Here is an 18,457-nt window from a genome sequence, read left to right as displayed (position 1 = left end):
CCCGCTTCGGTGAGCGCTTTCATAAAGGCATATCCTAACCTTCCGAGGTACCATATCTGGTCAACCTGGGACCGACTGACGGCCGTCTCGACCTACGGGCCCCCGGGTTCCGAGGAAGAAGACGAGCCCGACTCTGGTTGGGTTTTCTCTGGGCTCGGTAATCCCAGTGCCATGCGAGACTTCATGACCGCATGTGACTACTGCCTCTTCGATTGCTCCGATGATGGCCACAGCCTTGACGACGAGGGTTGTGGCCCAAGTCGCGAATGTTTCCACGTCGATCTAGGGGGTCACGATGAAGGCAACCACCTCGGTATGCCGGAGGATGACGATCCCCCTGGGCCTGCGCCTCGCGTTGACATCCTGCGGGAGCTAGCTGTGGTCCCAGTCCCTGCGGGGGGTCAGGACACACAGCTCGAGCAAATCCGCAAGATGCAGGCCAAGCTCGACGAGGAAGCAGGGCAACTTGTGCAGCGCTGGCAAAACATCGAGCAGGAGTGGGCAGGCCAAGCACTCGCTGGAGAAGCGCGTCATCAGGCCCGGGACGTGCAGCGCCAAATCGCTGACGATGCTAGGGCAAGGCTGCCCCCGGCCTCCAGTGGGGTCGGCCAAAATCTGGCTGCGACGGCAATACTGCTCCGAGCGATGCCGGAGCTGTAACACCCCTGGTGTTACTATAACTAAAACTTGAGCATGGCATCATGAGCATTGGCATTGCATATGTTTGACACATCTAGAGTGCATTCACTAGGCAAAAATTTCAAACAAGTTGTATTGTTTTAATGTTTTTGCAAATGAAACCCTGGTTAATGGACTTAACCCTAAATAGTGGTTAAAGGGGTAAAATTTAACCCAAGTTAAGAAAACCTAAATACTTTAGGGTAAAATTCATAAAATGACCCTAAGAATAAACTTGAACCACTTTTGTACCCCTGGGATACCAGAAACCCTAATTGGAACCCTGGAAAACCCTAAAACCAAACCCTAGGGGCTTATGTGCAAAAGTGATGAACCTTTGGATTAAAATGTAAAAATTACTATGTTTAAGCATCTAAAGCCAATTGGTTCACAAATATGTGAATTTACAAGCCAAACCCTGAGATTTGGACTTAAGTGCAAAAGGGCCACACTTGACTCATGTGATGAAGTCTGAAATTCAGTGTTAAAGGCTCCACTTTGGGGCTTTGTAACTTTCAAAGTATAGGGTTTTTGCCCTAGGTCACCACATCAAGATTGTAGCCCAACTATAGGAGTATAACTTTGCTTAAGAGTGTCAGTAGAGTTGTTAAGAAAATATTGGAGATAATTAAGCCTAAAGATTGGCTGTCAGGCTGATTCAATCTGAAATTCAGATATTCAGTGTAGCAGAGTCAACTTTGAGTATGAATTCCACCTTGATTTAGTGCTCAAATGTGTTCAAGTCCTATAGTCGAGTTGTAGCTGGTATGTAGCACTACAACTTTGATGCAGAGCCTTGGATGAGTTGCTAAGGAAAATAGAGAGAAAATGTGACTTGAACTTGCTCTGTCAGTTGCTCTTTGAAGCGCTCACCATGGTACAGTGTCACGACTGAAGGAGATCAGACCGCCAGCGCCCAAAGGATCTCGCCGCCGATGGTCCATCGCCGTCGATTACCGTTCGCCATGATTCGTGCGCCGTGGACACCAGATAAGCATCACCCAGTAAGAATCTTCACCGCCGTGAGCTGGGCTCCACTCCGGTGACCCTTCCCGTGCCTCTCCCCTCTGCTTTGCAGTGGAGCGATAGGCTCGCCGGTGAACCGCCGCTTCCCGGCATCGCGCCGCGTGGCTCAACTCTTTCACCGTGTCGCCGTGACCTCCTCTGGACTCTCCGTGGCTCACCGGAATTACTGCCACGCTATAAGACACGTAACCGCGCGCCAAGGTTCTTCTTCCCCTCCGGCCGCCAGCACAACTTGCTCGAATTGATCACCGCCGCTGTCGCTCCCTATAAATTGAGCCCCCCACCAGTTCCGTAAGGTCCCAAGCTAACCAGCCACCTTGAATTAGCCCCGATCGTTCGCTGAGGTCCGCGAATTCGGAATTTCCCCCAACCTTGCTCTCCGCCACCGTGAAACAAGTCTCACCGTGGCCAGCCCAAATTAGGTCAGTTCATGTTGCTCTGTTGCTTGTTCTAACATTCTCATGTGTCCTTGATGCTCTCCAATCCATCCAATTGAACTTAATTGCCATGAATCGATTGGAACACGAACACCTATCTGCGCCGTGCACTGTCTTCGCGGGCAGAGCTTGGCAGATCACCAAGTATGAAATTGTTTGGGGGGAAATGGTCCTTAGGACTTGAATTTAGTGTCCGCTGCTCGGAGAACCTTGTCGTGGCCCTGCTCGACCGGTCTACGCGCTCGCCGGAGTCTCTCCGTGCGTGTCGCCGTCGTGGACCATCCACTGTGAAGAAATAGAACAGCAGGGGCATTTCTGCAAGTTGTCAGTGACTGATTCAATAGTAACTGAACCCAACTTCCATTAGCCAAAACCGTGAGGCCTTTTCTGTAAAACCGCCAGGGCGCGCGGGCGCGCGGGCGCCTTTCCTCCCTGGACCTGGGCCGCTGGGCTGAATCCAGCCCAGTTCTGTTAATCATTTTCCTTTTTCTTTTACAGCAGAGCTTTAGAAATATGTAGAAAAATGTAGAAAAATGCTAAAATTGTGAAACTAATTTTCCTAGGTTTGTTATTTTCCCTAGAATTTAGTAAAAATAAGTTTGTGATTTTTAGTGAAAGTAAAAAATTTTAGGGTATTTAAAGTAGTTAAAAGTCTTGGTTATAGATTTTTAGAAAATAATTGGTAAGTCCTAAAATGCCCAAAATTTTTATATAAGTGTTATACACTATTTAGAAGCCTTGGGTAGAATTTGAATTGATTTGGACCTTGTTTGATCACCAAACCCCAAAACACCCCCCCTGCCCTATGAACTCCTTTACTGACTCCGGAAACCCTAAGTTCCCGGAACTCCGTGAAGGAAAGTTGTATTCAAGACATAAATAATAAGTTTATGCTATCTTTGCATCCTCATGAGCATCCCATGGCATCCATTCTTATACATATGTATGGTTATGATTAGAACGTGAGGAAGAAATCGAAGTTACCGAAGAGGAGACACCACCACCTTCGGAGTCTCAGGCCGGGAATCATTTCTACTTTGACATCTGTGGATCTGAGCCTGATTCACCTGTGAACGAAGGCAAGCCCCGGTGCATGCCACCCCTTTCCTTGTGTTTTTAAATACTTTTTGCACACTTAAGTCTAGTGAAATGTGCATTAGGTTCATAGGAGTTACTTGAAACCCTTTGATGCATTGCTCTCCTTGATATCCATACCTTTATTGATACTTCTGTGAAGTATCAAAACATGATTTACAAAAATGCTTAGACTTGCTTAGATCTTGTGGATAGAAGTTGTCCTCAATTTAACCATGGAGAGGATGGCTTCTACCTGCAAGAATATTTTCATTTGGAGCAAGAGTGGGATCTTACTGCAAAGTTCCCTGTGATGCTCTTTTCATCCTAAGGAACAGAAACAATCCTAAGGATGGAAATACTTAAATTGAGACTTGGGTTAGGAACAGGTGATGTTCTACCCAGGTTGATTAAGGATTGAACGTGTATGTAGGCGTGCTGATCGAGGACCCTTTAACTGGTCACATGCCTCGTCATGGGTAAGCCTTGCCTCGGGCAGACTAAGGCCAGAATAAGATAACACGAAATGGGCGTGGAGCGGTGGCGAGAGTAGCGTGTACCCTCCGTGGCAAGAGGCTGGACGGTGGTGTATCTGTGCTCTCGGTTTGCGTGAACCTGATCTGGTCTTAAGAACCCCGGTGGCGGGTTGACATATGCAAGGGTTAAGTGCTACATATGTCGTGTGATTGGAGATCCTCAGCTGAGTATAATCGATTCGGATCGCCGTACCTTCGCGGTTATGAAGACTTGATCACTTCCCTACAACCTATGTCAGGATGTGAACCTCATGAATAAAAATGATGTTGTATTGATGAGATGGTGAAATTAGACTAGATGCAAATAGAGTCTATTAATATTTAATCTGGCGTTAAAACATTGAAAGTAAGGATTCACTTTAGTAAGCTATTTCTGCAAAATTATCTAAGTTGATTCTTGCTAAAGCCTCTCCTTGATTCCTATTTATCCAGCATACCCTTGAAAGTCTTTTCCTTAGTCGGGTAAGACTTGCTGAGTAATTCCATACTCAGGGTTTTATTCCCTGTTGTTTTTCAGGATATAACTTTGTGCTGCTGTGATGGTGTTAAGTGCCGGTGGGCTCGGCCTTCTTATAAGTCTAAGTAACCCTTCTATACTTCTTATTGAGGATGATCCCTTGAGCTAGCATATATATTTCAAACTTATACTTTTGTAATCACTCCGATAAACTAATGTAAAATTTATTTTAACCTGTAAAATTTGGTAGAAAGATTTCCGCTGCAACAATATTGGTGTGTGTGATTTGTGTTACTTAATCCCGCGATTCTGGTTGTAAGTGGTTTATCCGATGTCCTTAGGGCAATCGGACGGATCCTGTTAAGTTATCCGGTGCACATGCATAGCAGTCTGAGGTCTTTGAGACAAGGACAGGTGCATGTGGGCCCAATAACTTGGAAGGTTCTGCCACAGCTGGTATCGGAGCGTAGCCCTTCTTTGCAGATATTATGAGGCATCTTCAAAAGAATTTTCAAAAGTCATACCTAAGAATTCTTTTCTCTTCTTACCTAAGTATTATGAAGAGTCTATCTTAAAGACCAGATAGGAAGAGTGCAACGTATAGAAGGTTGAATCGACTAAGGTTGATTCTGTAATTATACATGCATCATGCTAAGCACTATACTAATAACATTTTCCCCCTTAGAAAAGATGCCGCCACGTACCAGGCTAACGGCCCGCAAGTCTACGGGACCAATTGGGGTGCCTCGGCATCAATTGGCTCCCCGACATGAAAGCAGCAGCAGTGGAAGTAACGACCCCATCGGAGACCTTGAAGCCCATGTGAGTCGACTTCAAGCAGCGCTGCAACATAGGACTGATGCTTGGGTCGCCGACGGAGATAGAATCAACGAACTGAGAAGGGACATCCGACACTTGCAGGATCAACTCGCTGATCGAGACTTAGCACTTGGCTGGGCCGTACAGTCTCGTTTGCTAATGTGTGCTAAGGAAGCAAGGGCTCAGGCCCGAGTTAAAGAACTTAGCTCAACGGTTGATAACCTGCAGGTTTACTGCAATACGTTGCACGAGGAAGTCCATATACTATACTCACAACTACACCCAAGTGAGCCTGCACAACCTGCTGAGGCGGAAGCCGGACCATCTCACGTTGCGGGACGTGCGCTGGGTGGGGAGTTAGACCTTTTTGAGCCCCCTCCTTCTTTGAGGTTGGTTGATGTCTGGACTCCCACACCTGACGATGAAGCCGCCAAGAGTAATGGCAAGAAGGAATAAAGGTGTAATAGAAGTAGAGTAGTGTATGGTAGGGTATTGTAGGGTGTACTGTTGTATAATAGGTTGAACTTTTGTATAATGGGTATTGTATCCTGTTATGTAATATCGAGTCTGTATCATTACTTTTTATAGTAATGTAAAATGGAAGGTTTTCTCTGGCACATTATGTTTACTTCAAATGTTTTTGCCACAGATGCCGACCAGGACTCGAAGACAGGATGCAGCAGGAACTTCTGGGGGACGGGATGTTACCCCAAACCCACCTCCAGTTCCTCCCACGTTAGCCGAGGCAATCGCCGCCTTGGTGAATGCCACCGCAGACAATACCCGCTTCCTTAGGGAAATGGCGGGTCAGCAGCACTTCCAGCAGCAGGCGGGAAGAGGTTATCCGCAAGGCCCTCGAGAGACTACCTATCTGGACTTCTCTGAAACCCGTCCACCCCTATTCGTCAAAGCTGAAGATCCCCTAGAAGCTGATGAGTGGATTCGGGTTATTGAGCAAAAGTTTGGTCTTCTCCGTTGCTCAGAGACGCAGAAGTCGTTGTTCGCCGCACAACAACTCCGTGGTCCTGCCAGTACCTGGTGGGGAAATTTTGTGGCTATCCAACCTATCAACCATCAAGTCACCTGGGATGAGTTTAAAGCAGCCTTCCGTGAACACTACATCCCCGAAGGAGTGCTGCATATGAAACAAGACGAATTTATGAAGTTACAACAAGGTGGAGATACCGTCAACCAATATCTCAACAAATTTAATCACCTGTCGCAGTATGCCATCGACCAGGTGAATACGGATTTAAAGAAGAAGAACTGTTTTATGCGAGGACTGAATGATCGGCTACAAAGGAAAATGGCCACATGCATAGATCTCACGTATGGAAAGGCTGTCAGCACAGCCTTATCTGTTGAAGCAAAATACACAACTTCTGGGAAGAACAAGGGATTCGGTGGTGAGAGGCCTAATCAGGGCCAGGCGAAGAAGCAACGGTTTGTGATTCGACCTTCAAGCCAAATTCGCCCTTTTTCTCGTCCACCCTCATTCCCCTTCAAATAGCCTATCATTATCCGCCCCAACAATACCCCCACTACCCCAAAACAGCCGGGTGCCCCAGGCACTCGATTTCCTGCCTTGCCTAGTTCTTCAACTGGGTGCTTTAATTGCGGCAAGTCGGGACACTTCATCAAAGACTGCCCATATCCTAGGCAAAATCAATCTAATGCTTCGCAAGGATCTGGGAAATCAGCTCAGCCTAAAGGAAATGCTGTGGGGAAGAATACAAGGAAGACGGGGCGTGTATATTATACTCAAGTGGCTACCACACCGGAAGGAGAACCGGTGATGATGGGTACGTTTCCCGTGGCCAGTCACCCAGCAATTATTCTTTTTGATTCTGGTGCTTCACATACATTCATTAGCAAGAAGTTTGTGGAACAACATCATATTGTATACCATGAATCAAAGGAGGGATTTAAAATTCAGTCACCTGGGGGACACATTTATACTAAAGAAGTGGCCTATGGAGTGCCAATAACAATGGCCGGACGGAACTTCCTGCTAACATGATTGTTCTGAAAGGCCCGGATATAGATGTAATTCTGGGTATGAATTGGTTAACCCAACACAAGGCAATTCTCAACACTGAACTCAGAACCGTCAGGTTGAGCTATAACCAAGAAGAGATTCTTTTGACTCTCCCCGCAACTAATCCAGCCAAAGCTTCTGGTAGAGTCTATGAAGCCATTGTACCGGAGATCAAGAATATTCCGGTAGTATGTGAGTTTCCAGATGTATTTCCAGAAGATTTGCCTGGACTGCCCCCTGAAAGAGATGTAGAATTCGTAATTGAGCTAAAGCCCGGTACGGCTCCCATCTCCCTAAGATCGTACCGCATGCCCCCTAATGAGTTGGCGGAACTGAAGATTCAATTACAAGATCTATTGAATAAGGGATTCATCCGGCCAAGCTCGTCCCCTTGGGGTTGTCCCGCCATTTTTGTTAAGAAGAAGGATCAAACCTTGAGAATGTGCGTGGATTATCGACCCCTAAATGAGGTTACCATCAAGAATAAGTACCCTCTTCCAAGGATCGACATCTTATTTGATCAACTGACTGGGGCGAGGGTATTTTCCAAAATTGATCTCAGGTCGGGCTATCATCAAATCCGTATTCGGCCCGAGGATATACCGAAGACCGCGTTTACTACGCGATATGGATTGTTTGAATACTTGGTAATGTCTTTCGGGCTCACAAATGCTCCTGCCCACTTCACCTATTTGATGAACTCGGTGTTCATGCCCGAATTGGACAAGTTCGTGGTAGTCTTCATCGACGATATCTTGATATATTCTAAGAATGAAGAGGACCATGCTCAGCATCTACGGATTGTATTGACGCGCCTCAGGGAACATCAGCTATATGCCAAGTTCAGTAAGTGCGCGTTCTGGCTGGAAGAAATTCAATTTTTGGGGCACGTATTATCGGCTGAAGGAATTGCGGTAGATCCTAGCAAGGTCAAAGATATTCTGGAGTGGAAACCTCCAACAACTGTTCACCAAGTCCGGAGTTTTCTTGGACTAGCTGGGTATTATCGCAGATTCATACCAGATTTTTCTAAGCTTGTGAAGCCAATCACAAGTTTATTGAAGAATGACATTAAGTTCAATTGGTCTTCTAAGTGTAATGAAGCCTTTGAGCAACTGAAGACACTATTGACCACTGCTCCGGTATTGGCTCAACCGGACATCACTAAATCTTTTGACGTATATTGTGATGCATCTGGTAGTGGGCTCGGCTGTGTACTGATGCAAGAGGGACGAGTGATTGCGTATGCTTCAAGGCAGTTGCGCCGACATGAGGAGCACTATCCAACTCATGATCTGGAGCTAGCTGCTGTGGTTCATGCCCTAAAGATTTGGCGTCACTATCTGCTGGGTAATATCTGTCACATATATACAGATCATAAAAGTTTGAAGTACATCTTCACCCAGTCAGAGTTAAATATGAGACAAAGACGATGGCTTGAGCTCATCAAAGACTATGAATTGGAGATCCATTATCACCCAGGCAAGGCCAATGTGGTGGCAGATGTGTTGAGTCGTAAGACTTCCTGCCACTGTCTTATGGCGAAGACCTCCGAGAACACTTTGTGTCAAGAAATGGAAAAGCTAAACCTGGGAATCATCCAACAAGGGACTCTAAATCAACTAAAGCTTGAGTCAATCATTTTGCAAAGGATAATTGATGCTCAAAAAGATAATCTGGGTATGAAGCACATTCGAGAGAAGATAAAGGCTGGAGTAGCCAAGTGTTTCAAGGAAGACGATCAAGGTGTGATATGGTTTAAAAACCGCATAGTAGTGCCAAAGAACGAAGAGCTCCGCCAGCAAATTCTTGATGAAGCACATCTTAGTCGTTATTCTATTCATCCCGGAAGCACTAAGATGTATCAAAACTTAAAGCAACATTACTGGTGGACAAAGATGAAAATCGAAATTGCACGCTATGTGGCTAAGTGTGACACTTGCAGACGTGTCAAAGCCATACACATGAAAACTGCTGGTCCATTACAATCCTTGCCAATCCCAACATGGAAATGGGAAGACATCAGTATGGACTTTATTGTGGGACTACCCAGGACAGCAAAGGGGTATGACTCTATTTGGGTTATAATTGATCGGCTTACAAAGGTTGCTCACTTTCTGCTAGTCAAGACAAATTTCCCAGTTACTGTCTATGCCCAATTGTACATTGCTCGTATTCTTAGTCTGCATGGTGTTCCAAAGACCATAGTGTCGGATCGTGGACCTCAATTTGTAGCCAAGTTTTGGGAAGCACTTCACAAATCCTTGGGTACTAAGTTACTCCACAGTTCGGCCTATCATCCTCAAACCAGTGGACAGACTGAGAGAGTGAACCAAATACTTGAAGATATGCTGCGGGCATGTGTCCTGGACTTCTCACCAAAATGGGATGAATGTTTGCCCCTAGCGGAGTTTTCATACAATAACAGTTATCAAGAAAGTATCAAGATGGCACCTTTTGAAGCTTTATATGGACGTCGGTGTCAAACTCCGCTAAATTGGTCTGAACCTGGAGAAAAATATTTCTTTAGGCCTGATATGGTGAAAGAGGTCGAAGAAAAGGTTCAGAAAATTATTTATAATATGAAAAAGGCACAAGCTCGTCAGAAGAGTTATGCAGACACACGGCGAAGGCCCTTATATTTCCTGGAAGGAGACTATGTTTACCTGAAGGTCTCACCAATGAAGGGTGTATCGTGTTTCGGGGTTAAAGGGAAACTTGCACCCAGGTACATTGGTCCATTCCTGGTGCTTGAGCAATGTGGACCAGTGGCATACCGACTTCAGCTCCCCGAAACATTGTCTGCTGTGCATAATGTGTTCCACGTGTCACAATTGAAGAAGTGTCTTCGGGTTCCTGATCGAACCGTTGAAATGACTGATGTTGTCCTGGAACCAGATTTAACATACTCGGAACATCCTATTCGAGTTCTGGATCAAAAGGACCGGGTCACCCGAAGAAAAACTCTCAAGTTCTACAAGATACAGTGGAACCAGCATTCGGAAGATGAGGCTACATGGGAAACCCAAGACTTCTTAGATAAGAATTTCCCAGGCTTTTTAGCCTCATGTAAATTGTAAAGTCTGTATAGCTGTGTAATAAAGAAGTGACCCCCATATCACCCCTGCCTTGTACCAAAATTAAGGAAATAAAAATATGATGTGTTTCCTTTACCATTCCCTACCCTAGGATTTTTAATCTCGGGACGAGATTCTTTTATGGGGGGAAGGATGTAACACCCCTGGTGTTACTATAACTAAAACTTGAGCATGGCATCATGAGCATTGGCATTGCATATGTTTGACACATCTAGAGTGCATTCACTAGGCAAAAATTTCAAACAAGTTGTATTGTTTTAATGTTTTTGCAAATGAAACCCTGGTTAATGGACTTAACCCTAAATAGTGGTTAAAGGGGTAAAACTTAACCCAAGTTAAGAAAACCTAAATACTTTAGGGTAAAAGTCATAAAATGACCCTAAGAATAAACTTGAACCACTTTTGTACCCCTGGGATACCAGAAACCCTAATTGGAACCCTGGAAAACCCTAAAACCAAACCCTAGGGGCTTATGTGCAAAAGTGATGAACCTTTGGATTAAAATGTAAAAATTACTATGTTTAAGCATCTAAAGCCAATTGGTTCACAAATATGTGAATTTACAAGCCAAACCCTGAGATTTGGACTTAAGTGCAAAAGGGCCACACTTGACTCATGTGATGAAGTCTGAAATTCAGTGTTAAAGGCTCCACTTTGGGGCTTTGTAACTTTCAAAGTATAGGGTTTTTGCCCTAGGTCACCACATCAAGATTGTAGCCCAACTATAGGAGTATAACTTTGCTTAAGAGTGTCAGTAGAGTTGTTAAGAAAATATTGGAGATAATTAAGCCTAAAGATTGGCTGTCAGGCTGATTCAATCTGAAATTCAGATATTCAGTGTAGCAGAGTCAACTTTGAGTATGAATTCCACCTTGATTTAGTGCTCAAATGTGTTCAACTCCTATAGTCGAGTTGTAGCTGGTATGTAGCACTACAACTTTGATGCAGAGCCTTGGATGAGTTGCTAAGGAAAATAGAGAGAAAATGTGACTTGAACTTGCTCTGTCAGTTGCTCTTTGAAGCGCTCACCATGGTACAGTGTCACGACTGAAGGAGATCAGACCGCCAGCGCCCAAAGGATCTCGCCGCCGGTGGTCCATCGCCGTCGATTACCGTTCGCCGTGATTCGTGCGCCGTGGACACCAGATAAGCATCACCCAGTAAGAATCTTCACCGCCGTGAGCTGGGCTCCACTCCGGTGACCCTTCCCGTGCCTCTCCCCTCTGCTTTGCGGTGGAGCGATAGGCTCGCCGGTGAACCGCCGCTTCCCGGCATCGCGCCGCGTGGCTCAACTCTTTCACCGTGTCGCCGTGACCTCCTCTGGACTCTCCGTGGCTCACCGGAATTACTGCCACGCTATAAGACACGTAACCGCGCGCCAAGGTTCTTCTTCCCCTCCGGCCGCCAGCACAACTTGCTCGAATTGATCGCCGCCGCTGTCGCTCCCTATAAATTGAGCCCCCCACCAGTTCCGTAAGGTCCCAAGCTAACCAGCCACCTTGAATTAGCCCCGATCGTTCGCTGAGGTCCGCGAATTCGGAATTTCCCCCAACCTTGCTCTCCGCCACCGTGAAACAAGTCTCACCGTGGCCAGCCCAAATTAGGTCAGTTCATGTTGCTCTGTTGCTTGTTCTAACATTCTCATGTGTCCTTGATGCTCTCCAAACCATCCAATTGAACTTAATTGCCATGAATCGATTGGAACACGAACACCTATCTGCGCCGTGCACTGTCTTCGCGGGCAGAGCTTGGCAGATCACCAAGTATGAAATTGTTTGGGGGAAAATGGTCCTTAGGACTTGAATTTAGTGTCCGCTGCTCGGAGAACCTTGTCGTGGCCCTGCTCGGCCGGTCTACGCGCTCGCCGGAGTCTCTCCGTGCGCGTCGCCGTCGTGGACCATCCACTGTGAAGAAATAGAACAGCAGGGGCATTTCTGCAAGTTGTCAGTGACTGATTCAATAGTAACTGAACCCAACTTCCATTAGCCAAAACCGTGAGGCCTTTTCTGTAAAACCGCCAGGGCGCGCGGGCGCGCGGGCGCCTTTCCTCCCTGGACCTGGGCCGCTGGGCTGAATCCGGCCCAGTTCTGTTAATCATTTTCCTTTTTCTTTTACAGCAGAGCTTTAGAAATATGTAGAAAAATGTAGAAAAATGCTAAAATTGTGAAACTAATTTTCCTAGGTTTGTTATTTTCCCTAGAATTTAGTAAAAATAAGTTTGTGATTTTTAGTGAAAGTAAGAAATTTTAGGGTATTTAAAGTAGTTAAAAGTCTTGGTTATAGATTTTTAGAAAATAATTGGTAAGTCCTAAAATGCCCAAAATTTTTATATAAGTGTTATACACTATTTAGAAGCCTTGGGTAGAATTTGAATTGATTTGGACCTTGTTTGATCACCAAACCCCAAAACACCCCCCCTGCCCTATGAACTCCTTTACCGACTCTGGAAACCCTAAGTTCCCGGAACTCCGTGAAGGAAAGTTGTATTCAAGACATAAATAATAAGTTTATGCTATCTTTGCATCCTCATGAGCATCCCATGGCATCCATTCTTATACATATGTATGGTTATGATTAGAACGTGAGGAAGAAATCGAAGTTACCGAAGAGGAGACACCACCACCTTCGGAGTCTCAGGCCGGAAATCATTTCTACTTTGACATCTGTGGATCTGAGCCTGATTCACCTGTGAACGAAGGCAAGCCCCGGTGCATGCCACCCCTTTCCTTGTGTTTTTAAATACTTTTTGCACACTTAAGTCTAGTGAAATGTGCATTAGGTTCATAGGAGTTACTTGAAACCCTTTGATGCATTGCTCTCCTTGATACCCATACCTTTATTGATACTTCTGTGAAGTATCAAAACATGATTTACAAAAATGCTTAGACTTGCTTAGATCTTGTGGATAGAAGTTGTCCTCAATTTAACCATGGAGAGGATGGCTTCTACCTGCAAGAATATTTTCATTTGGAGCAAGAGTGGGATCTTACTGCAAAGTTCCCTGTGATGCTCTTTTCATCCTAAGGAACAGAAAAAATCCTAAGGATGGAAATACTTAAATTGAGACTTGGGTTAGGAACAGGTGATGTTCTACCCAGGTTGATTAAGGATTGAACGTGTATGTAGGCGTGCTGATCGAGGACCCTTTAACTGGTCACATGCCTCGTCATGGGTAAGCCTTGCCTCGGGCAGACTAAGGCCAGAATAAGATAACACGAAATGGGCGTGGAGCGGTGGCGAGAGTAGCGTGTACCCTCCGTGGCAAGAGGCTGGACGGTGGTGTATCTGTGCTCTCGGTTTGCGTGAACCTGATCTGGTCTTAAGAACCCCGGTGGCGGGTTGACATATGCAAGGGTTAAGTGCTACATATGTCGTGTGATTGGAGATCCTCAGCTGAGTATAATCGATTCGGATCACCGTACCTTCGCGGTTATGAAGACTTGATCACTTCCCTACAACCTAAGTCAGGATGTGAACCTCATGAATAAAAATGATGTTGTATTGATGAGATGGTGAAATTAGACTAGATGCAAACAGAGTCTATTAATATTTAATCTGGCGTTAAAACATTGAAAGTAAGGATTCACTTTAGTAAGCTATTTCTGCAAAATTATCTAAGTTGATTCTTGCTAAAGCCTCTCCTTGATTCCTATTTATCCAGCATACCCTTGAAAGTCTTTTCCTTAGTCGGGTAAGACTTGCTGAGTAATTCCATACTCAGGGTTTTATTCCCTGTTGTTTTTCAGGATATAACTTTGTGCTGCTGTGATGGTGTTAAGTGCCGGTGGGCTCGGCCTTCTTATAAGTCTAAGTAACCCTTCTATACTTCTTATTGAGGATGATCCCTTGAGCTAGCATATATATTTCAAACTTATACTTTTGTAATCACTCCGATAAACTAATGTAAAATTTATTTTAACCTGTAAAATTTGGTAGAAAGATTTCCGCTGCAACAATATTGGTGTGTGTGATTTGTGTTACTTAATCCCGCGATTCTGGTTGTAAGTGGTTTATCCGATGTCCTTAGGGCAATCGGACGGATCCTGTTAAGTTATCTGGTGCACATGCATAGCAGTCTGAGGTCTTTGAGACAAGGACAGGTGCATGTGGGCCCAATAACTTGGGAGGTTCTGCCACAGGAGCCGTCCACCACTGAGGGGCGGCGTATCCAAGGAGAACTCAAGAATCTCCTGGAGGACGCCATGGTCTGATGGGCTGAGAGCTCTTCCTCCCAAAGGCAAGGGTTCCCCCCGGAGAATCGCGCAGCGACTTCCCGATTCATGCGGGAAGCCTCGGTCCACACCGGGCGCACGCGGCACACAACGCCTGCAGCCCTGGGTCGCCTCGGCAACGAGCACCACCGCCATGACCGTCGAGCCCGCCTCGATGAGAAGGTGCACCGAGGCTACCACCCCAGGCATGGGGGACGTTACGACAGCGAGGAGGATCGGAGCCCCTCGCCCGAACCACCTGGTCCGCAAGCCTTCAGCCGGGCCATACGACGGGCGCCGTTCCCGACCCGGTTCCGAGCCCCGACTACCATCACCAAGTACTCGGCGGAAACAAGGCCGAAACTGTGGCTTGCGGACTACCGGCTGGCCTGCCAGCTAGGTGGAACAGACGATGACAACCTCATCATCCACAACCTCCCCCTGTTCCTCTTCGACGCCGCCCGAGCCTGGCTGGAGCACCTGCCCCCTACGCAAATCTCCAACTGGGTCGACCTGGTCAAAGCCTTCGCTGGAAACTTCCAGGGCACGTACGTGCGCCCTGGGAACTCCTGGGATCTTCGAAGCTGCCACCAGCTGCCGGGGGAATCCCTGCGAGATTACATCCAGTGGTTTTCGAAGCAGCGCACCGAGCTACACAACATCACCGACTCGGATGTCATCGGGGCGTTCCTCGCCGGCACCACTTGCCGCGACCTAGTGAGCAAACTGGGTCGCAAGACTCCCACCAAGGCAAGCGAGTTGATGGACATCGCCACCAAGTTCGCCTCTGGTTAGGAGGCGGTCGAGGCCATCTTCCGGAAGGACAAGAAGCCTCAGGGACGCTAGCAGGAAGACGTCCCCAAGGCATCCGCCCAGCACGGCACGAAGAAGAAAGCCAAGAAGAAGGCGTAAGCGAAGCGCGACGCCGCTGATGCAGATCTCGTCGCTGCTGTCGAGCACAGGAACCCTCGGAAGCCTCCCGGAGGGGCCAACCTGTTCGACAAGATGCTTGAGGAGTCGTGCCCCTATCACTAGGGTCCCGTCAAGCACACCCTTGAGGAATGCGTCATGCTTCGGTGCTACTTCCATAAGGCCGGGCCCCCGGTGGAAGGTGGCAAAGGCCAAGACAACGACAAGAAGGAGGGTGACAAGGCAGAGGAGTTCCCCGAGGTACACGGCTGTTTCATGATCTACGGTGGGCGAGTGGCGAACGCCTCGGCTCGGCACCGCAAGCAGGAGCGCCAGGAGGTCTGCTCGGTAAAGGTGGCGGCGCCAGTCTACCTAGACTGGTCCGACAAGCCTGTCACCTTCGACCAAGGCGACCACCCCGACTGCGTGCCGAGCCCAGGAAAGTACCCGCTCGTCGTCGACCCCGTCATCGGCAACACCAGGCTCACCAAGGTCCTCATGGATGGAGGCAGCAGCCTCAACATCATCTACGCCGAGACCCTCGGGCTCTTGGAGATCGATCTGTCCACGATCTGGGCCAGTGCGGCGCCCTTTCACGAGATCATCCCCGGGAAGTGCGTCCTGCCCCTTGGACAACTCGATCTGCCCGTCTGCTTCGGAACTCCCTCCAACTTCCGAAAGGAAACCCTTACGTTTGAGGTGGTCGGGTTCCGAGGAACCTACCACGCGGTGCTGGGGAGACCGTGCTACGCCAAGTTCATGGTCGTCCCCAACTACACCTACCTCAAGCTCAAGATGCCGGGCCCCAACGGGGTCATCACTGTCGGATCCACGTACCGACACGCGTACGAATGCGATGTGGAGTGCGTGGAGTACGTTGAGGCCCTCGCCGAGTCCGAGGCCCTCATCGCTGACCTGGAGTGCCTCTCCAAGGAGGTGCCTGATGCGAAGCGCCACGCCGGCAACTTCGAGCCAGCAGAGGCGGTTAAGTCCATCCCTCTCGACCCCAGCAACGACGCCTGCAAGCAAGTCCAGATCGGCTCCGAGCTCGACACCAAATAGGAAGCAGTGCTCGTCGACTTTCTCCGTGCAAATGCTGAAGTTTTTACGTGGAGTCCCTCGGACATGCCAGGCATACCGAGGGATGTCGTCGAGCACTCACTGGATATCCGAGCCGGTGCCCGACCCGTGAAGCAGCCTCTACGTCGTTTCGACGAAGAAAAGCACAGAGCCATAGGCGAGGAGATCCACAAGCTGATGGTTGTAGGGTTCATCAAAGAGGTATTCCATCCTAAATGGTTAGCCAACCCTGTGCTTGTGAAAAAGAAAGGTGGGAAATGGAGGATGTGTGTAGACTACAGTGGTCTAAACAAAGCATGTCCGAAGGTTCCCTACCCTCTACCTTGCATCGATCAAATTGTGGATTTCACTGCTGGGTGCGAAACCCTGTCATTCCTCGACGCCTACTCAGGGTATCACCAAATCAAGATGAAAAAGTCCGACCAGCTCGCGACTTCTTTCATCACACCTTTTGGCATGTACTGCTATACTACTATGCCATTTGGCTTGAGGAATGCAGGTGCGACATACCAAAGGTGCATGAACCACGTGTTCGGAGAGCACATCGACCGAACGGTCGAGGCTTACGTCGATGACATCGTTGTCAAGACAAGGAAAGCCTTCGACCTCATCTCTGACCTTGAAACGACATTCAAGTGTCTGAGAGCGAAGGGCGTGAAACTCAATCCCGAGAAGTGTGTCTTCGGAGTCCCCCAAGGCATGCTCCTGGGGTTCATCGTGTCCGAGCGGGGCATCGAGGCCAACCCGGAGAAAATCGCGGCCATCACCAACATGGGGCCTATCAAAGACTTGAAAGGAGTACAAAGGGTCATGGGATGCCTTGCGGCTCTGAGCCGCTTCATATCGCGCCTCGGCGAAAAAGGCCTACCCTTGTACCGCCTCTTAAGGAAGACCGAGCGCTTCACTTGGACCCCCGAGGCCGAGGAAGCCCTCAGAAACTTAAAGGCGCTCCTTACAAACGCGCCCATCTTGGTGCCCCCCGCTGCGGGAGAAGCCCTCTTGATCTACTTAGCCGCAACCACTCAGGTGGTCAGCGCCGCGATCATAGTCGAGAGACGAGAAGAAGGGCATGCACTGCTCGTCCAGAGGTCGGTCTACTTCATCAGTGAAGTGCTATCCGAGACCAAGATCCGCTACCCGCAAATTCAGAAGCTACTATACGCAGTAATTCTGACGCGGCGAAAGTTACGACACTACTTTGAGTCTCATCCGGTGACTGTGGTGTAATCCTTCCCCCTGGGGGAGATCATCCAGTGCCGAGACGCCTCGGGTAGGATAGCAAAGTGGGCGGTGGAGATCATGGGCGAGACAATCTCGTTCGCTCCTCAGAAGGCCATAAAGTCCCAAGTCTTGGCGGACTTCGTGGCTGAATGGGTCGACACCCAACTGCCAATAGCTCCGATCCAACCGGAACTCTGGACCATGTACTTCTATAGGTCGCTGATGAAAACAGGAGCCGGCGCGGGCCTGCTCTTCATCTCACCCCTCGAGAAACATCTCCGCTACGTACTATGCCTCCATTTCCCGACGTCAAACGACGTGGCCGAGTACGAGGCTCTGGTTAATGGGTTGCGCATCACCATCGAGCTAGGGGTTCGGTGCCTCGACGCTCGTGGCGACTCGCATCTCGTCATTGACCAAGTCATGAAGAACTCCCACTGCCGCAACCGGAAGATGGAGGCCTACTGTGATGAAGTTCGGCGCCTGGAAGACAAGTTCTACGGGCTCGAGCTCAACCACATCGCTCAACGGTACAACAAGACTGCAGATGAGCTGGCTAAAATAGCCTCGGGTCGGACAACGGTTCCCCTGGACGTCTTCTCCAGAGACATACATCAACCCTCCGTCAAGACCGAAGACGCGCCCGAGCCCGAGGAGGCCTCGGCCCAGCCCGAGGTATCCTCGGCCGTCGAGGGTGAGGCACTGCGTGTCGAGGGAGAGCGGAATGGGGTCACGCCTAATCAAAACTGGCAGACCCCGTACCTGGAATATCTCCTCCGATGAGAGCTACCCCTCGACAAAGTCGAAGCTCGGCGACTGGCGCGGCGCGCCAAGTCCTTCGTCTTACTGGGTGATGAAAAGGAGCTCTACCAC

The sequence above is a fragment of the Zea mays genome, chromosome 2, assembly GCF_902167145.1.
Source record: "Zea mays cultivar B73 chromosome 2, Zm-B73-REFERENCE-NAM-5.0, whole genome shotgun sequence".
Lineage (NCBI taxonomy): Eukaryota > Viridiplantae > Streptophyta > Magnoliopsida > Poales > Poaceae > Zea > Zea mays.
The sequence above is the reverse complement of the archived record's forward strand: the minus strand, read 5'-3'. Positions refer to the sequence as shown.